Source organism: Ranitomeya variabilis, chromosome 2 (assembly GCF_051348905.1).
Source record: "Ranitomeya variabilis isolate aRanVar5 chromosome 2, aRanVar5.hap1, whole genome shotgun sequence".
NCBI classification, from domain to species: Eukaryota; Metazoa; Chordata; class Amphibia; order Anura; family Dendrobatidae; genus Ranitomeya; species Ranitomeya variabilis.
This window is the reverse complement of record NC_135233.1, coordinates 641,795,455-641,816,837: the sequence shown is the minus strand read 5'-3', so window position 1 is coordinate 641,816,837 and position 21,383 is coordinate 641,795,455.

The following is a 21,383-nucleotide window of genomic DNA, read 5'->3' as shown; positions in this document are numbered from 1 at the left end:
GCGCCCAAACAGTGGTTTACCCCCACATATGGGATACCAGCGTACTCAGGACAAACTGGGCAACAACTATTGGGGTCCAATTTCTCCTGTTACCCTTGCAAAAATAAAAAATTACTTGCTAAAACATAATTTTGAGGAAAGAACAATAATTTTTTATTTTCACGGCTCTACGTTATAAACTTATGTGAAACACTTGGGGGTTGAAAGTGCTCACCACACATCTAGATAAGATCCTTTTGGGGTCTAGTTTACAAAATGGGGTCACTTGTGGGGTGTTTCTACTGTTTAGGCACATCAGGGGCTCTGCAAATGCAACGTGACGCCCGCAGACCATTCCATCAAAGTCTGCATTTCAAATGTCACTACTTCCCTTCCGAGCCCTGACGTGTGCCCAAACAGTGGTTTACCCCCACATATGAGGTATCAGCGTTCTCACAACAAACTGGGCAACAAATATTGGGGTCCAAATTCTCCTGTTACCCTTGTGAAAATAAACAATTGCTTGCTAAAACATCTTTTTTGAGGAAAGAAAAATTATTTTTTATTTTCATGGCTCTGCATTGTAAACTTCTGTGAAGCACTTGGGGGTTGAACGTGCTCACCACACATCTAGATAAGTTCCTTGGGGGGTCTAGTTTCCAAAATGGGGTCACTTGTGGGGGGTTTCTACTGTTTAGGCACATCAGGGGCTCTGCAAACGTAACATGATTCCCGCAGACCATTCCATCAAAGTCTGCATTCCAAATCGTCACTACTTCCCTTCCGAGCCCCGCCATGTGCCCAAACAGTGGTTTACCCCCACATATGGGGTATCAGCGTACTCAGGAGAAACTGGACAACAACTTTTGGGGTCAAATTTTTCCTGTTACCCTTGGGAAAATTAAAAAATTCTGGGCTAAAAAAATATTTTTGAGGAAAGAAAACACATTTTTTATTTTCACGGCTCTGCGTTATAAACTTCTGTGAAGCACTTGGGGGTTCAAAGTGCTCACCACACATCTAGATAAGTTCCCTTGGGGGTCTAGTTTCCAAAGTGGGGTCAATTGTGGGGAGTTCCTACTGTTTAGGCACATCAGGGGCTCTGCAAACGCAACGTGACGCCCGCAGAGAATTCCATTAAAGTCTGCATTTCAAAACGTCACTACTTCCCTTCCGCTCCCCGACGTGTGCCAAAACAGTGGTTTACCCCCACATATGGGGTATCAGCGTACTCAGGAGAAACTGCACAACAACTTTTGGGGTCCAATTTCTCCTGTTACCCTTGGGAAAATAAAAAATTGTGGGTTAAAAAATCATTTTTGAGGAAAGAAAAATAATTTTTTATTTTCATGGCTCTGCGTTATAAACTTCTGTGAAGCACTTGAGGGTTCAAAGTGCTCACCACACATCTAGATTAGTTCCTTGGGAGGTCTAGTTTCCGAAATGGGGTCACTTGTGCGGGAGCTCCAATGTTTAGGCACACAGGGGCTCTCCAAATGCGACATGGTGTCCGCTAATGATTGAAGCTAATTTTCCATTCAAAAAGCCAAATGGCGTGCCTTCCCTTCCGAGCCCTGCCGTGCGCCCAAACAGTGGTTTACCCCCACATATGGGGTATCATCGTACTCAGGACAAACTGGACAACAACATTTGGGGTCCAATTTCTCCTATTATCCTTGGGAAAATAAAAAACTCCGGGCTAAAAATCATTTTTGAGGAAAGAAAAATATTTTTTTATTTTCATGGCTCTGCGTTATAAACTTCTGTGAAGCACCTGGGGGTTTTAAGTGCTCACTATACATCTAGATTAGTTCCTTGGGGGGTCTAGTTTCCAAAATGGGGTCACTTGTAGGGGAGCTCCAATGTTTAGGCACACAGGGGCTCTCCGAACGCAACATGGTGTCCACTAACGATTGGAGCTAATTTTCCATTCAAAAAGTCAAATGGCGCGCCTTCCCTTCCAAGCCTTGCCGTGCACCCAAACAGTGGTTTACCCCCACATATGAGGTATCGGCGTACTCAGGAGAAATTGCCCAACAAATTTTAGGATCCATTTTATCCTGTTGCCCATGTGAAAATGAAAAAATTGAGGCTAAAAGAAATTTTGTGTGAAAAAAAAGTACTTTTTCATTTTTACGGATCAATTTGTGAAGCACCTGAGGGTTTAAAGTGCTCACTGTCATGATTCCCAATGGCAGGGACATGGGCAAAAACGGACCAGCTCTAGGAATATGGTATCTCAGGTAACCGCGATGCTGAACCTAACACGTAAATAAAAGTAGCCAGGGGGTGTGCCTACGTTGTATCCCTAGACACCTCGCGCCAGCCGGAGAGCTAACTACCCCTATAAGAGGAATACACAGACCTGGCTTGCCTCCAGGGAAACCCCAAAAGTTATAGTAGCCCCCCACATGTAATAACGGTTAGGTAAGAGGAAAACACAAACGCAGTATGAATATAGATTCAGCAAAGTGAGGCCCTCTGACTAGATAGATGAAAATACAAAAGAGGACTTCGCGGTTACCTCAAAACCCTAAGCAGCCATCCTGAAACTACCTTAACTCCGTTATCAACTCATGACACCGGAGTAGTAATTTCAGATCACTAGAGCTTCCAGCAGCACGAGAAATATAAATGCATGCTGGACAAAACAAACACAAAAAGCCAAAGATTTCAACTTAGCTGAATTGCAGACTTGGAGCAGGTAGCAAGCAACAGAGATGCTCTGGTAACATTGATTGCCGGCACTAGAGTGACTGAGAAGCCAGACTAAATAGGAAACTCCCAATTTCCTGATGAAAACAGGTGCACTGGAAACACAAGACCAAAGTCAACCAGTACCACCAGTAGCCACCAGAGGGAGCCAAAAACAGAATTCACAACAGTACCCCCCCCTTAAGGAGGGGGCACCGAACCCTCATGAGAACCACCAGGGCGATCTGGATGCGCCCTATGAAAGGCGCGAACCAAATCAGAGGCATGAACATCAGAGGCAGTCACCCAAGAATTATCCTCCTGACCGTATCCCTTCCATTTAACCAGATATTGAAGTCTCCGTCTGGAAATACGAGAGTCCAAAATCTTCTCCACAACATACTCCAATTCACCCTCCACCAGCACAGGAGCAGGAGGCTCAACAGAAGGAACAACCGGTACCTCGTACCTCCGCAACAACGACCTATGGAAAACATTATGAATGGTGAAAGATGCTGGAAGGTCCAAACGAAAAGATACAGGATTAAGAATCTCCAAAATCCTATAAGGACCTATGAACCGAGGTTTGAACTTAGGAGAAGAGACCTTCATAGGGACAAAACGAGAAGACAACCACACCAAGTCTCCAACACGGAGATGATGACCCACACGACGATGACGATTAGCAAACTGCTGAGTCTTCTCCTGAGACAACTTCAAATTGTCCACCACATGACTCCAAATCCGATGCAGTCTATCCACCACAGAATCCACTCCAGGACAATCCGAAGACTCCACCTGACCAGACGAAAAACGAGGGTGAAAACCTGAATTGCAAAAGAAAGGAGAAACCAGAGTAGCAGAACTGGCCCGATTATTGAGGGCAAACTCTGCCAACGGCAAAAAGGCGACCCAATCATCCTGATCAGCAGGCACAAAACACCTCAAATACGTCTCCAAGGTCTGATTAGTTCGCTCCGTCTGGCCATTAGTCTGAGGATGGAACGCAGATGAAAAAGACAAATCAATGCCCATCAGAACGCTCGCCAGAACCTAGACACAAATTGAGATCCTCTGTCAGACACGATGTTTTCCGGGATACCATGTAAGCGAACCACATTCTGAAAAAATAAAGGAACCAACTCCGATGAAGAAGGTAATTTGGGCAAGGGTACCAAATGAACCATCTTAGAAAAAAGGTCACACACCACCCAAATGACGGACATTTTCTGAGAAACCGGGAGATCCGAGATAAAGTCCATAGAGATGTGCGTCCACGGCCTCTTCGGAATAGGCAAGGACAACAACAATCCACTAGCCCGAGAACATCAAGGCTTGGCCCGAGCACAAACATCACAAGACTGTACAAAGGTACGCACATCCCGAGACAGGGAAGGCCACCAGAAGGACCTGGCCACCAAATCTCTGGTACCAAAAATTCCAGGGTGGCCCGCCAACACAGAAGAATGAACCTCTGAGATGACTCTACTGGTCCACTCATCTGGAACAAACAATCTCCCAGACGGACAACGATCAGGCCTATCAGTCTGAAACTCCTGCAAAGCACGTCGCAAGTCTGGGGAGACAGCAGACAAAATCACTCCATCCTTAAGGATACCCGTAGGCTCAGAATCACCAGAGGAGTCAGGCTCAAAACTCCTAGAAAGAGCATCTGCCTTCACATTTTTCGAGCCCGGCAAGTATGAAACCACAAAATTAAACCGAGAGAAAAACAATGACCAGCGCGCCTGTCTAGGATTCAGACGCCTGGCGGACTCAAGGTAAATCAGATTCTTGTGATCAGTCAAGACCACCACCTGATGTCTAGCACCCTCAAGCCAATGACGCCACTCCTCAAATGCCCACTTCATAGCCAAGAGCTCCCGATTACCGACATCATAATTTCGCTCGGCGGGCAAAAACTTTCGAGAGAAAAATGCACATGGTCTCATCACTGAGCAATTGGGACTTTTCTGCGACAAAACCGCCCCCGCTCCAATCTCGGAAGCATCAACCTCAACCTGAAAAGGGAGCGAAACATCAGGCTGGCGCAACACAGGGGCAGAAGTAAAGCGGCGCTTAAGCTCCCGAAAGGCCTCCACAGCCGCAGAGGACCAATTGGCAACATCAGCACCCTTCTTAGTCAAATCAGTCAGAGGTTTAGCAACACTTGAAAACCCAGTTATAAATCGACGATAGAAATTAGCAAAGCCCAAGAACTTCTGAAGACTCTTCAGGGAAGTAGGCTGCGTCCAATCACAAATAGCCCGAACCTTGACAGGATCCATCTCAACAGAAGAAGGGGAAAAAATATACCCCAAAAAGGAGATCTTCTGAACCCCAAAGATACACTTTGAGCCCTTTACAAACAGAGAATTGGACCGCAAAACCTGAAAAACCTTCCTAACCTGTTGAACATGCGACTCCCAGTCATCCGAAAAAATCAAAATATCATCCAAATACACAATCATAAATTTATCCAGGTATTTACAGAAAATATCGTGCATAAAGGACTGAAAGACTGAAGGAGCATTAGAAAGACCAAAAGGCATTACCAAATACTCAAAATGGCCCTCGGGCGTATTAAATGCAGTTTTCCACTCATCTCCCTGCTTGATCCGCACCAAATTATACGCACCCCGAAGATCAACCTTAGAGAACCACTTTGCCTCTTTAATACGAGCAAATAAATCAGTCAGTAGTGGCAAAGGATACTGGTATTTGACTGTAATCTTATTCAACAGGCGATAATCAATACAGGGCCTCAGGGAGCCATCTTTTTTACCCACAAAAAAAAAACCTGCTCCTAAAGGGGATGAGGATGGACGGATATGTCCCTTTTCCAAGGACTCCTTAATATACTCTCGCATAGCAGCATGCTCAGGCACAGATAGATTGAACAAACGACCCTTGGGAAACTTGCTGCCCGGAATCAAGTCTATAGCACAATCGCAATCCCGGTGAGGGGGGGAGAGAACTAAGTTTAGGCTCCTCAAAAACATCACCATAATCAGACAAAAATGCCGGAATTTCAGAGGGAGATGAAGCAATGGAAACCAAAGGTACTTCCCCATGAGCCCCCTGACATCCCCAGCTTAACACAGACATTGTTTTCCAGTCAAGGACTGGATTATGAGTTTGCAACCATGGCAATCCAAGCACTAAGACATCATGCAAGTTATGCAACACAAGGAAGCGAATCACCTCCCGATGGTCAGGAGTCATACACATAGTCACTTGTGTCCAGAACTGTGGTTTATTCCTAGCCAAAGGTGTGGAGTCGATACCCTTCAGAGGGATAGGAACTTCCAAAGGCTCTAGGCTAAACCCACAACGTCTGGCAAAGGACCAATCCATAAGACTCAAGGAAGCGCCAGAATCCACATAGGCATCCACAGTAATAGTTGATAATGAACAGATCAAAGTTACAGACAAAATAAACTTAGACTGTAAGGTGCCAATTGCAAAAGACTTATCAACCTTTTTTGTGCGTTTAGAGCATGCTGATATAACATGAGCAGAATCACCACAGTAGAAGCACAACCCATTTTTACGCCTATAATTCTGCCGTTCACTTCTGGACAGAATTCTATCACATTGCATAATCTCCGGTGCCTGCTCAGAAGACACCGCCAAATGGTGCACAGGTTTGCGCTCCCGCAAACGCCGATCAATCTGAATAGCCATAGTCATGGATTCATTCAGACCTGTGGGCGTAGGAAACCCCACCATGACATCTTTAACGGCGTCAGAGAGACCTTCTCTGAAATTCGCCGCCAGGGCGCACTCATTCCACTGAGTAAGCACAGACCATTTTCGAAATTTTTGACAATATACTTCAGCTTCATCATGCCCTTGAGAGAGGGCTAGCAAGGCCTTTTCAGCCTGAATCTCCAAATTAGGTTCCTCATAGAGCAACCCCAGTGCCAGAAAAAACGCATCCACATTGAGCAGCGCAGGATCCCCTGGTGCCAATGCAAATGCCCAATTCTGGGGGTCACCCCGCAACAAGGCAATAACAATTTTAACCTGCTGAGCGGGGTCTCCAGCGGAACGAGATCTCAGAGAAAGATACAATTTACAATTGTGCTTAAAATTCAAAAAGCGAGATCTATCTCCAGAAAAGAACTCAGGTATAGGGATCTTGGGTTCAGACATAGGAGCATGTATCACATAGTCTTGGATATTTTAAACCTTAGAGGCAAGAGTATTAAGATTAGAAGCTAAACTCTGGATATCCATTTCTCAATAGCAGAGATCTGAGCCATTCAGGGGTTAAGAGGAGAGAAAAAAAAAAAAACAGCAGATTGCAATTATGGCTAGACAGAACCTCTGAGTAAAAAAAAAAAAAGTGTCAGAAACTTCTTTTTTTCTCTCCTTCTTTAGCCAATACCTTTAATACATTATGGCCGGCAATACTGTCATGATTCCCAATGGCAGGGACATGGGCAAAAACGGACCAGCTCTAGGAAGATGGTATCTCAGGTAACCGCGATGCTGAACCTAACACGTAAATAAAAGTAGCCAGGGGGTGTGCCTACGTTGTATCCCTAGACACCTCGCGCCAGCCGGAGAGCTAACTACCCCTATAAGAGGAATACACAGACCTGGCTTGCCTCCAGGGAAACCCCAAAAGTTATAGTAGCCCCCCACATGTAATAACGGTTAGGTAAGAGGAAAACACAAACGCAGTATGAATATAGATTCAGCAAAGTGAGGCCCTCTGACTAGATAGATGAAAATACAAAAGAGGACTTCGCGGTTACCTCAAAACCCTAAGCAGCCATCCTGAAACTACCTTAACTCCGTTATCAACTCATGACACCGGAGTAGTAATTTCAGATCACTAGAGCTTCCAGCAGCATGAGAAATATAAATGCATGCTGGACAAAACAAACACAAAAAGCCAAAGATTTCAACTTAGCTGAATTGCAGACTTGGAGCAGGTAGCAAGCAACAGAGATGCTCTGGTAACATTGATTGCCGGCACTAGAGTGACTGAGAAGCCAGAATAAATAGGAAACTCCCAATTTCCTGATGAAAACAGGTGCACTGGAAACACAAGACCAAAGTCAACCAGTACCACCAGTAGCCACCAGAGGGAGCCAAAAACAGAATTCACAACAGCTCACTATGCATCTAGATAAGTTCCTTGGGGGGTCTAGTTTCCAAAATGGGGTCACTTGTGGGGGAGCTCCAATGTTTAGGCACACAGGGGCTCTCCAAACCTGACATGGTGTCCGCTAACGATGGAGATAATTTTTCATTCAAAAAGTCAAATGGCGCTCCTTCCCTTCCGAGCCTTACCATGTGCCCAAACAGTAGTTCACCCCCACATATGAGGTATTGGCGTACTCAGGAGAAATTGCCCAACAAATTTTAGGATCCATTTTATTCTGTTGCCCATGTGAAAATGAAAAAATTGAGGCTAAAAGAAAATTTGTGTGAAAAAAAAGTACTTTTTCATTTTTACGGATTAATTTGTGAAGCACCTGGGGGTTTAAAGTGCTCACTATGCTTCTAGATAAGTTCCTTGGGGGGTCTAGTTTCCAAAATGGGGTCACTTGTGGGGGAGCTCCAATGTTTAGGCACACGGGGGCTCTCCAAACGCGACATGGTGTCCGCTAAAGATTGGAGCCAATTTTTCATTCAAAAAGTCAAATGGCGCTCCTTCCCTTCCGAGCCCTGCCGTGCGCCCAAACAGTGGTTTACCCCCACATATGAGGTATCAGCGTACTCAGGACAAATTGGACAACAACATTCGTGGTCCAGTTTCTCCTTTTACCCTTGGGAAAATAAAAAAAATTGTTGCGAAAAGATCATTTTTGTGACTAAAAAGTTAAATGTTAATCTTTCCCCTCCTTGTTGCTTTGGCTGCTGTGAAACACCTGAAGGGTTAATAAACTTCTTGAATGTGGTTTTGAGCACCTTGAGGGGTGCAGTTTTTAGAATGGTGTCACTTTTGGGTATTTTCAGCCATATAGAACCCTCAAACTGACTTCAAATGTGAGGTGGTCCCTAAAAAAAATGGTTTTGTAAATTTTGTTGTAAAAATGAGAAATCACTGGTCAAATTTTAACCCTTATAACTTCCTAGCAAAAAAAAAATTTCTTTCCAAAATTGTGCTGATGTAAAGTAGACATGTGGGAAATGTTATTTATTAACTATTTTGTGTCACATAACTCTCTGGTTTAACAGAATAAAAATTCAAAATGTGAAAATTGCAAAATTTTCAAAATTTTCGCCAAATTTCCATTTTTTTCACAAATAAACTCAGAAATTATCGACCTAAATTTACCACTAACATGAAGCCCAATATGTCACGAAAAAACAATCTCAGAACCGCAAGGATCCGTTGAAGCATTCCTGAGTTATTACCTCATAAAGGGACACTGGTCAGAATTGCAAAAAATGGCAAGGTCATTAAGGCCAAAATAGGCTGGGTCATGAAGGGGTTAAAAAAGGGTCAACGAACCACAGGGGAGCTCAGTTTAATAGACACCAAACTTGGGAAACAATTGCAGGCCAAAAATGAAGAAAAGTAGCACTCGCCGTATAAAAATACTTCTTTATTAATGTCCTGTAAAACATATCGTCTGGTCTCTCCGAACAGCTGCCCCTGATCCTTCTCTCTCTCTCTCCTTACGATATGTTTTAAAGGACGTTAATAAAAAAAAAGTGATTTTTAAAGGTGAGTGCTGCTTTTCTCCTTTTAAAGATGAGAAATGTACAGTTCTGAGAACTGGCTCCTCACATATACACTGTATACTGGGGGTATATAATGAGATGTATGGTGGGTATGGGTACTATAGGGCAGTGGGATGTCCCTATGTGCTATACTTACCTCTTCGTAATGGAACGGTGGTTCGGCTCTGCCAGATTCCACGTCCCTCCAGTTTATGGAGTGGAAGAATGGGCATTCTCGGATGAACGATGTTATGGCATACCGAGCAGATGGAGTTTTGCAGAGAAGCTGGAAGATGAGCGAGACCATTAATCATTATATTATGTATTATTACTGATACGTTATTACTCAATGTCTATGGACTGTCAGCATCATGTCCTCTATATCCTTCCTTATAATCTACATAATCTACCATCATCCTTCTTCACCTAATCCTACTTACCCCTTTTAGGATGTCAAGCTCATCGTTGGAGATCCAGGGTAGTAATTATTTGATATGGCATGGCTCCTGTCTACCATACCTGCACTGGATGTTTTTTTTTCCAATTGGCTGCTATGGCATTTTTTAGCTACTAGAAAAACATGAATTAGTATAGGTTTCAATGACAGATTTACCAAATCCAAATCTAAAGATATTAAAACCATTTGGGGAAGTAAGATAATGTTCTCTTGTTATTTGATAAGTAATGATATTTTTTTCCAAAAATGTTGTAGTTTTGGACATTCCCATAGAACATGTAATAAATCTCCCTTGAGCCCGCAATCCCTACAACAAAGAGGAGATTGGTTTGGGAAAGCCTTTGCTAGTTTATTTGGAGTAAAATACCATCTAGAGATGGTTTTTCAACAAGCCTCGTGTAAGGAGATGCAAATATTCAATGAGTCAATGGATTTTAAGATCGTTTGCCATTATTCAGTAGAAATGGTTTTTTTCAAAACTTTCCCATTTTAACATAAAGGGAGTTTTTCCAAAAGAGGTATCTCTTGGTTAATGAAATCATATATATTTTTGGTCCTCCATAAAAAGGTATTTTTTTGAATTGCAAAGAAGTAATCTAATCAGTTCAGTTACTAGAGTTTTTTATTTTAAGAGGATAGATATTGTTTTCCTTATACTGTTGAAAATTCCAATATTGGAATCAGCAAATTACACATTTTTAGGTTTTGGAAGAGAATAAATCTGATTATATCATGGAAATCCCTTAAGCCAAAAAATTTCCAAGTGTTGGGAATTTTTTTGCCAAGATATAAGTTTGATAAAATAAATTGAGATGTTTTTGATTGTATCGAATTTTGACATTTTTCTTCTTGAAAAGCTAGCAAGTTTTCTCATGCATGAATAATTGCTGATATAGTATGGTGTTGGGGAAGTGTGAGAGAGGGATTAATAATAAAAGTAGAGAGACTGGAGGTATATTCCAGATCAGTCCGAGCCTGAGAGGAATTTTTATTGCCCAAGTAGTATAATAATAATAATTATTTAGGCTTGGTAATCAAAGACGTCCATGTAGTTTGTTCTTAAATAGCATTTTATTGGACATTCTAGCTGTCTTTTGATTCCAGATAAATTGGTTTAATAGTGATTGTAACTTATTCATAAATTTTGGGGGCATTAAAAGGGGAATAGCTCTGAACATATATCATATTGATGGTAATGTAAAATCTTGATAGTAATTATCTTACCTAACCAAGAAAATTTGTTTTTTGAGTTTTTGCTTAAGTCGGTTTGCACTGTGTTCGTGATGTGATTCAAATTACACTCAATGGTGGTTTTAAAATCTCTTGCAAGAAGTATTCCAAGGTACAAAACAGCCTCCTTTTCCAGTCAAAGAATGAGATTCTTTTTATAGAAATTATAAGGTTGTTGCTTAAATTTGTTTAATGCATCTCTTTTAGGATATAAAAATTCAAAGTTTGAAAATTGCACATTTTTCACATTTTTTGCCAAAATTTATGTATTTTTACAAATAAATGTAAAACATATTCACCTAAATTTATGGGCAGAGTATTAAGGTTAAAATTGGCTCCTATTATATATTTTAACAATATACCGCATTTTTTGAACCATAAGACGCACCCCAAATTGTGGGGTGAAATATAGTAGAAAAAAAAGATTTTTAACAGATGGGGTCCGTCTTATTGTCTGAATTTAAGGTATCTTTCCTGAGGGCCATTGGTGATACAGCAGGGTCACAGAAGGCATGGTCTTTTCCACAGGAAGCCAGCGGTGGCAGACGTGGGGCAATGCTGCAGTCCTGGGGTGCAAGGCTGCGGGTCCGGTGTCGACGGTGACGAAGAGCATCAGAGCAGGATCCATTCCTCAGGATGCCGGTGGCAGAAATATGTCCACTCTGCTGTCAAGTATCCATGCCACGGCCCGATGTCCTTGGCGAGCGCATCACCGGCTTCCATGCAGCCATCTTCCTGAAGCCGTAGGCTGCTGGAGGCTTCAGGAAAACGGCCACCGAAGGCCGCGTGTGCGCAGATTGAGATCTAGGCGACCATTTTCCTGAAGCCGAATGCCGCCGAGATCTCAATCTGCGCATGGCCTCCGGCGGCCATTTTCCTGAATCCTCCCACAGCTTCAGAAAGATGGCTGAAGGGAAACCGGTGATGCGCTCACCGTGGACACCGGACAGCAGCGTGGACACCGGACAGTGTCGTGGACACATTTCTGCAGCCTGCATCCTGAAGAAGGAACGATGCTCAGGTGCCGCTGCAGCCGATTCCGCTGCCGCAACCCCCCCCCGGTATGCCTGAACTCGCACCATAAGATGCACCCCTGTTGTGAATTCCGTTCTCGGACTCCCTCCTGTGGTCATGAATGGTACTTTGGTTAGTTCTGCTCTTGGACTCCCTCTGGTGGCTTTGAGCGGAACTGCTGGTCACTGAGGTTGGCTTTGTCAGCTGCTCTCGTTTATTGCTATGCTGGCTTCCCTATTTAACTCCACTCAGATCGTTACTTCATGCCAGCTGTCAATGTTTCAGTATTGGTTCAGATCTCTCTTGGACTTCTCTGAGGACCTGTCTACTCCAGCAGAAGCTAAGTCTTTGCTAGTTCATTTGTTGTTACTGCTTCCTGAATATATTTCTTAGTACTGCTAATTTCTAGTCCAGCTTGCTATCATGATATTTCCTTGCTAGCTGGAAGCTCTGGGGTGCAGAGTGGCACCTCCACACCGTGAGTCGGTGTGGGGAGTCTTTTTGCTTACTCTGCGTGGTTTTTTGTAGTCTTTTGTGCTGACCGCATAGTTCCCTTTTCTATCCTCTGACTATTTAGTGTAGTCTGGCCTCCTATGCTAAAACCTGTTTCATTCCTGTGTTTGTGACTTTCCTCTTAACTCACAGTCAATATATGTGGGGGGCTGACTTCACCTTTGGGGAATTTCTCTGAGGCAAGGTTAGGCTTCTATTTCTATCTTTAGGGGTAGTTAGCTCTTAGGCTGTGAAGAGGCATCTAGGGAGAGTTAGGTACGCTCCACAGCTATTTCTAGTGTGTGTGATAGGAGTAGGATTTGCGGTCAGCAGAGTTCCCATTTTCCCAGAGCTTGTTCTGATTACTAGTTTACTCATCAGGTCATTCCGGGTGCTCCTAACCACCAGTCCATAACAGTACAGCTGGCCAAAAAAGTGTTAATGCATCTCAAAAGAGGGATAAGAGAAGTTCTGAACCCATTTTTTTTTCTTTGCAGTGTGTTTTGTCTCTCTTTTCCCCTTAATCTCTGGGTGGTTCAGGACTCAGGTGTAGATATGGATATTCAAGGTCTGTCCTCTTGTGTGGATCATCTCACTGCAAGAGTACAAAGCATTCAAGATTATGTAGTTCAGAATCCGATGTTAGAGCCTAGAATTCCAATTCCTGATTTGTTTTCTGGGGATAGATCTAAGTTTCTGAATTTCAAAAATAATTGTAAACTGTTTCTTGCTTTGAGACCCCGCTCCTCTGGTGACCCCATTCAGCAAGTAAAAATTATTATTTCTTTGTTGCGTGGCGACCCTCAAGACTGGGCATTCTCCCTTGCGCCAGGAGATCCTGCATTGCTTAATGTAGATGTGTTTTTTCTGGCGCTTGGATTGCTTTATGACGAACCGAATTCAGTGGATCAGGCAGAGAAAATCTTGCTAGCTTTGTGTCAGGGTCAGGATGAAGCGGAGATATATTGTCAGAAGTTTAGGAAATGGTCTGTGCTTACTCAATGGAATGAGTGTGCCCTGGCAGCAATTTTTAGAAAGGGTCTTTCTGAAGCCCTTAAGGATGTTATGGTGGGATTCCCCACGCCTGCTGGTTTGAATGAATCAATGTCCTTGGCCATCCAAATTGATCGGCGTTTGCGTGAGCGCAAGATTGTGCACCATTTGGCGGTGTCCTCTGAGCAGAGGCCTGAGCTTATGCAATGTGATAGAACTTTGACCAGAACTGAACGGCAAGAACACAGACGTCAGAATAGGCTGTGTTTTTACTGTGGTGACCCCACTCATGCTATCTCTGATTGTCCTAAGCGCACTAAGTGGTTCGCTAGGTCTGTCACCATTGGTACTGTACAGCCTAAATTTCTTTTGTCTGTTACTCTGATTTGCTCTTTGTCATCCTACTCGGTTATGGCATTTGTGGATTCAGGCACTGCCCTGAATTTGATGGACTTGGAGTTTGCCAGGCGCTGTGGTTTTTTCTTGGAGCCTTTGCAGTATCCTATTCCATTAAGGGGAATTGATGCCACGCCGTTGGCCAAGAATAAACCTCAGTACTGGACTCAGTTGACCATGTGCATGGCTCCTGCACATCAGGAAGATATTCGCTTTTTGGTGTTGCATAATTTGCATGATGTGGTCGTGTTGGGTTTGCCTTGGCTACAGGTTCATAATCCAGTATTGGATTGGAAATCAATGTCTGTGTCTAGTTGGGGATGTCAAGGGGTACATGGCGATGTTCCGTTGGTGTCAATTTCTGCTTCCACTCCTTCTGAAGTCCCTGAGTTTCTGTCGGATTACCAGGATGTATTTGATGAGCCCAAATCCAGTGTCCTACCCCCTCATAGGGATTGAATGTGCTATAAATTTGATTCCTGGTAGTAAGTTTCCTAAGGGCCGACTTTTCAATTTATCTGTGCCAGAGCACGCCGCTATGCGGAGTTATATAAAGGAGTCCTTGGAGAAAGGACATATTCGCCCGTCTTCATCACCGTTGGGAGCAGGGTTCTTTTTTGTGGCCAAGAAGGATGGTTCTCTGAGACCCTGTATAGATTACCGCCTTCTCAATAAGATCACGGTCAAATTTCAGTACCCTTTGCCTCTGCTGTCTGATTTGTTTGCTCGGATTAAGGGGGCTAGTTGGTTCACCAAGATAGATCTTCGAGGGGCGTATAACCTTGTGCGTATTAAACAGGGCAATGAATGGAAAACAGCATTTAATAAGCCCGAGGGCCATTTTGAGTACCTGGTAATGCCATTCGGGCTTTCAAATGCTCCATCTGTGTTTCAGTCCTTTATGCATGACATCTTCCGAAAGTATCTGGATAGATTCATGATTGTATATTTGGATGATATTTTGGTCTTTTCGGATGATTGGGAGTCTCATGTGAAACAGGTCAGAACGGTATTCCAGGTCCTTCGTGCTAATTCCTTGTTTGTGAAGGGGTCTAAATGTCTCTTCGGAGTTCAGAAGGTTTCCTTTTTGGGCTTCATTTTTTCCCCTTCTACTATCGAGATGGACCCTGTTAAAGTTCAGGCCATTTATGATTGGACTCAACCTACATGTGTGAAGAGCCTCCAGAAATTCCTGGGCTTTGCTAATTTTTACCGTCGCTTCATCGCTAATTTTTCTAGTGTGGTTAAACCTTTGACTGATTTGACAAAGAAAGGTGCTGATGTGGTGAATTGGTCCTCTGCGGCTGTTGAGGCTTTTCAGGAGCTGAAACGTCGTTTTTCTTCGGCTCCTGTGTTGCGTCAGCCAGATGTTTCACTCCCTTTTCAGGTCGAGGTTGATGCTTCTGAGATTGGAGCAGGGGCTGTTTTGTCTCAAAGAAGTTCTGATGGCTCTGTGATGAAGCCATGTGCCTTCTTTTCTAGAAAGTTTTCGCCTGCTGAGCGTAATTATGATGTTGGCAATCGGGAGCTGCTAGCTATGAAGTGGGCTTTCGAGGAGTGGCGACATTGGCTTGAGGGAGCCAAGCACCGCGTGGTGGTCTTGACGGATCACAAAAATCTGACTTATCTCGAGTCTGCCAAGCGGTTGAATCCTAGACAGGCTCGATGGTCGCTGTTTTTCTCCCGTTTCGATTTTGTGGTCTCATACCTTCCAGGTTCTAAGAATGTGAAGGCGGATGCCCTTTCTAGGAGTTTTGTGCCTGATTCTCCGGGAGTCCCTGAGCCGGCTGGTATTCTCAAAGAGGGGGTAATTCTGTCTGCCATCTCCCCTGATTTGCGGCGGGTGCTGCAGGAGTTTCAGGCTGATAGACCTGACCGTTGTCCAGCGGAGAAACTATTTGTCCCTGATAGATGGACTAGCAGAGTTATTTCTGAGGTTCATTGCTCAGTGTTGGCTGGTCATCCTGGGATTTTTGGGACCAGAGATTTGGTGGCTAGGTCCTTTTGGTGGCCTTCCTTGTCACGGGATGTGCGTTCTTTTGTGCAGTCCTGTGGGACTTGTGCTCGGGCTAAGCCCTGCTGTTCTCGTGCCAGTGGGTTGCTTTTGCCCTTGCCAGTCCCGAAAAGGCCTTGGACGCATGTTTCCATGGATTTTATTTCAGATCTTCCTGTCTCTCAAAGGATGTCTGTCATCTGGGTGGTTTGTGATCGCTTTTCTAAGATGGTCCATTTGGTACCCTTGCCTAAATTACCTTCCTCCTCTGATTTGGTGCCATTATTTTTTCAACATGTGGTTCGTTTGCATGGCATTCCGGAGAACATTGTGTCGGACAGAGGGTCCCAGTTTGTCTCTAGGTTCTGGCGGTCCTTTTGTGCTAAGATGGGCATTGATTTGTCTTTTTCTTCGGCTTTCCATCCTCAAACAAATGGCCAAACCGAACGAACCAACCAGACTTTGGAAACCTATCTGAGATGCTTTGTTTCTGCTGATCAGGATGATTGGGTGACCTTCTTGCCATTGTCTGAGTTCGCCCTTAATAATCGGGCTAGTTCGGCTACTTTGGTTTCGCTTTTTTTTGCAATTCTGGTTTTCATCCTCGTTTTTCTTCGGGGCAGGTTGAGCCTTCTGATTGTCCTGGTGTGGATTCTGTGGTGGACAGGTTGCAGCAAATTTGGACTCACGTAGTGGACAATCTGACGTTGTCCCAGGAGAAGGCTCAATGTTTCGCTAACCGCCATCGTTGTGTTGGTCCCCGACTTCGTGTTGGGGATTTCGTTTGGTTGTCTTCTCGTTATGTTTTTATGAAGGTTTCTTCTCCTAAGTTTAAGCCTCGTTTCATTGGTCCTTATAAGATTTCTGAAATTCTCAACCCTGTGTCATTTCGTTTGGTCCTTCCAGCTTCTTTTGCCATCCATAATGTGTTCCATAGGTCGTTGTTGCGGAGGTACGTGGTGCCTATGGTTCCCTCCGTTGATCCTCCTGCTCCGGTCTTGGTTGAGGGGGAGTTGGAGTATGTGGTGGAAAAAATTTTGGATTCTCGTATTTCGAGACGGAAGCTTCAGTACCTGGTTAAGTGGAAGGGCTATGGTCAAGAGGATAATTCCTGGGTTGTTGCCTCCGATGTCCACGCTGCCGATTTAGTTCGTGCCTTTCATTTGGCTCGTCCTGATCGGCCTGGGGGCCCTGGTGAGGGTTCGGTGACCCCTCCTCAAGGGGGGGTACTGTTGTGAATTCCGTTCTCGGACTCCCTCCTGTGGTCATGAATGGTACTTTGGTTAGTTCTGCTCTTGGACTCCCTCTGGTGGCTTTGAGCGGAACTGCTGGTCACTGAGGTTAGCTTTGTCAGCTGCTCTCGTTTATTGCTATGCTGGCTTCCCTATTTAACTCCACTCAGATCGTTACTTCATGCCAGCTGTCAATGTTTCAGTATTGGTTCAGATCTCTCTTGGACTTCTCTGAGGACCTGTCTACTCCAGCAGAAGCTAAGTCTTTGCTAGTTCATTTGTTGTTACTGCTTCCTGAATATATTTCTTAGTACTGCTAATTTCTAGTCCAGCTTGCTATCATGATATTTCCTTGCTAGCTGGAAGCTCTGGGGTGCAGAGTGGCACCTCCACACCGTGAGTCGGTGTGGGGAGTCTTTTTGCTTACTCTGCGTGGTTTTTTGTGGTCTTTTGTGCTGACCGCATAGTTCCCTTTTCTATCCTCTGACTATTTAGTGTAGTCTGGCCTCCTATGCTAAAACCTGTTTCATTCCTGTGTTTGTGACTTTCCTCTTAACTCACAGTCAATATATGTGGGGGGCTGACTTCACCTTTGGGGAATTTCTCTGAGGCAAGGTTAGGCTTCTATTTCTATCTTTAGGGGTAGTTAGCTCTTAGGCTGTGAAGAGGCGTCTAGGGAGAGTTAGGTACGCTCCACAGCTATTTCTAGTGTGTGTGATAGGAGTAGGATTTGCGGTCAGCAGAGTTCCCACTTTCCCAGAGCTTGTTCTGATTACTAGTTTACTCATCAGGTCATTCCGGGTGCTCCTAACCACCAGGTCCATAACACCCCCCCCATTTTCCTCCCAAATTTTTGGGGAAAAAAGTGCGACTTATGGTGCGAAAAATACAGTAAGTTTTCCTAATATGGTTTAATTTAAAAGTCCCTACCATTCCCTCTCTAATCCAATTGCTTTATTTTATTATTTTTACCTTTTTCTGTTTTGATGACACTTAGTTTGAGAATCCCCAGTGCATGCTGGGATTCTTAAATAAGAAGTAATCAGGGTTCAGAGGCTACAGTCTACTATCTCCTTACAATACGCACTGACAGTGTGCTCTGTTGCTGGCTTGTCACGGTGCACTGAGAAGAATATTGCATAGTATGAACGGAGCTTGTACTGAGTGCATGTCGGAATTGGCAACCTATGCATGCTCAGTAAACCAGAGACTAGCCAGCCCCTGAAACGGACATCACGGATGATGTTTTGTTTCAGGATGAAGACAGAGACTGTGGTGGTGACGCAGCCTCTGCCCTCTGATGATGTCCCGTTTGTCTATCCCAGCATGAACTAGTATTCTCAAACAAATGGAAATATGTAACAAATAAATACAAATAAAGCATTAGATTAGAGAGGGAAGGGTAGTGACTTTTTAACTAAACAATATTAGAAAATAATTTAGGATGAAAACCAATATTAGCTTTGACCACCACTTTCGTTTACAATTAACAAGATGGAAGTGTTGTCTCCTCTTCTTTCTTCTTTGTTGCATCATTCTGTAATTCACATCAGCCATATACTGTACATGTAAATATGTCAAAGATATTAAAACCGATTTATTCAAAATATTCTACATCAAAGTGATGCTGTTCTTCTAGCAGCACAGTAGTACAAACTATACCGAAAATCTGGTCTCCACCTTCCATGTTATTTGGTAAAAATCACCAGCTGGAACACCAACCTGCAAAGACTGCTTGCTCTCTGATGTATTAATTACATATTTTCTGTTTTTGTACCAGTGGGTAATATTGTAGGACAATAATATTTACTGGGGACCACAATTATGTGGATGACAATACAGGTAAAGTAATCTGAAAACAGAATATAATAATAAACATATTTATCTCCATTTGTTCTTTTAATTATTTTATTATTCTTGTTTTATTTATTTTTTCTCTGTATACACTTGTAAACATGCTGTTTATAATATTATACCTCTAAGTAAAACACCTTTATTACAATTTATATTGTTCATGCATAAAATGCTTTCTTGGTTGGCAATTTTCCCACTAAGACTGTAAACAATTCATGACAGAGAAGTCACAAAATAAAAGTGCCTTGAATGAGATTTTATAAAGGTTTCAACAAAATAGAAACTGTGTCTTGCAATTAAAAGAATAATCAAACCATAATTCTACTTGTATTCATAACAAAGTTGCCCACTTAAAAAATTTAGGCTATGTGCCCAAGTTACGGATGTAGCGGCGCTTTGGACTCAGCGTATTTTCACTGCATCAAAAGCACTGCCTTCTATTGAATGTAGGTAAATCCACATGTGATCCGTGCGGATTTACCACATTCAATACATTCTATTGATGCAATTTCTGTTGCAGAGACTCGTAAGAGAAATTGACATGCTGCTGTTCTAAAAGACGCGCCCCATGTCAGTCTCCGCGGGTGATCCACAGGCGCACATGCACGCACAGTGGAGATGGGATTTCTATAAATCCCATCCGCTATGCTATCATAGCTGGCAGCTGCTAAGCAGCGTATAACCCGCAGCTATTCCTGAACATGGGAACGTACCACAACGGGTGTATTTTATCTTGACAGTCATAAATTCATAGTTGAAATTAGAGCATTTCACAAGGACATTATTTTCTAAAGCCTTATTTAAAATATGCAACATACTTTGTCTGTATTCTACCGGCACAAATCACTGAGGCCTCAAAATATACATAATTCATTTTCACTTGTATCTAGATCCGTAAGTTGGGCCATATTTAATTCTGATTTGTGACTGGGCAATGGTGAAAATCAGATATAATGCTGAAAGGGACTGGCTCATCAATAACCCCTTTGAAAAAGCAGACACTACTACAATAAGCAGATTAAATCAAATGGTAGAAATGGAGAGAGAACAAAAAGTACAAATAGGCTTTTATCTGATAGCCAAGTAGTATAAAATATTATATGTACGCTCACCTGATAGGGTGGTGACAGTCACAACTCCTATAGAAGCATGTATAGGCTGCATCAGGACCACCAAGGAGATATGTTGCAATGAATGAGGAATGCGGTGGTTCAGAGTCCGCGCTGCCCAAGGTTCAAAGATACAATGTCACTGTCATGTCGGACGCTGTTCATACTAGGGCGTTCGACAGACAGCGGTAATTCCGCTTTTGTCCACTATGCGCTCAGTGGCGTCGGCTAGATTTTGTCTAGCTGGTCCGGGGTTAATTTAGCTGGTGCTCAGATTGGAAGCTGGGTCACGCCCACTGCCTTTAAATTGTTCTTCTGAACATTGGGCGTCGCCGATTATAGCTTCTGTCTTGTGCTTGGTTATCTCGGTCTGGAGTGGTGGTCTAGGAAAAGGAGTATCGTATCTGGTGGTGTATATTTCCCTTTGTCATATTTTACTCCTTCCTATATTTGTATTTGTTTTGCCCTGTGCACTTATTGTGTATTCCTGAGTGACTGTGGCGTGGTGTATATTTTCCGTTATCCTTGTCTGTGCTAACTGTGGGTATTGGTTAGAGGTCTCTTCACTGAGTGGCGGGTGGAGGTTTCAGCCTAGGGTTGAAACAGGAGACAGGGTGAGGGTGGAGGCCCAGACATGCACACCATCAGTGTAAACTCTGGGAGAGGGTCAGACAGGGTTTCCCAGAGTTGAGGGAAATCGCAGGGGCCTGGGTTATTAGCTCTTGCCTACTAAGGCTTCCCGTGACAGTCACACGAAGGTGAGGCATGAATGCGGTTTATTGTCAACGCTTTTCAAGGTTTCCAAACCTCTTCATCAGGACCAAACGACAATGATAAGATCACAATGACCACACTTTTTGAGTTGTATCTTATCATTGTGGTTTCTTTGAACCTTGAGGGCTTGTTCACACTTTGCAGATTTTGCTGCGGATGTTTCCGCAGCGGATTTGGAAAAACCGCAGTGCAAAACCGCTGCGGTTTTCACTGCGGATTTTCCTGCGGTTTCTTCTGCGGATTCCTCTGCGGATTTTCAACAGCACTTTCCTATTGGTGCTAATTGAAAACCGCTGCGGAATCCGCAGAAAGAAGTGACATGCTCCTTCTTTTTTTCCGCAGCAATTCAGCGCGGTTTTTAAAGGGATTTTCCGCAATGTGGGCACAGCGGTTTTTGTTTTCCATAGGGTAACATTGTACTTTACCCTGCATGGAAAACTGCTGCGGATCCGCAGCGTCAAATCCGCTGCGGATCCGCA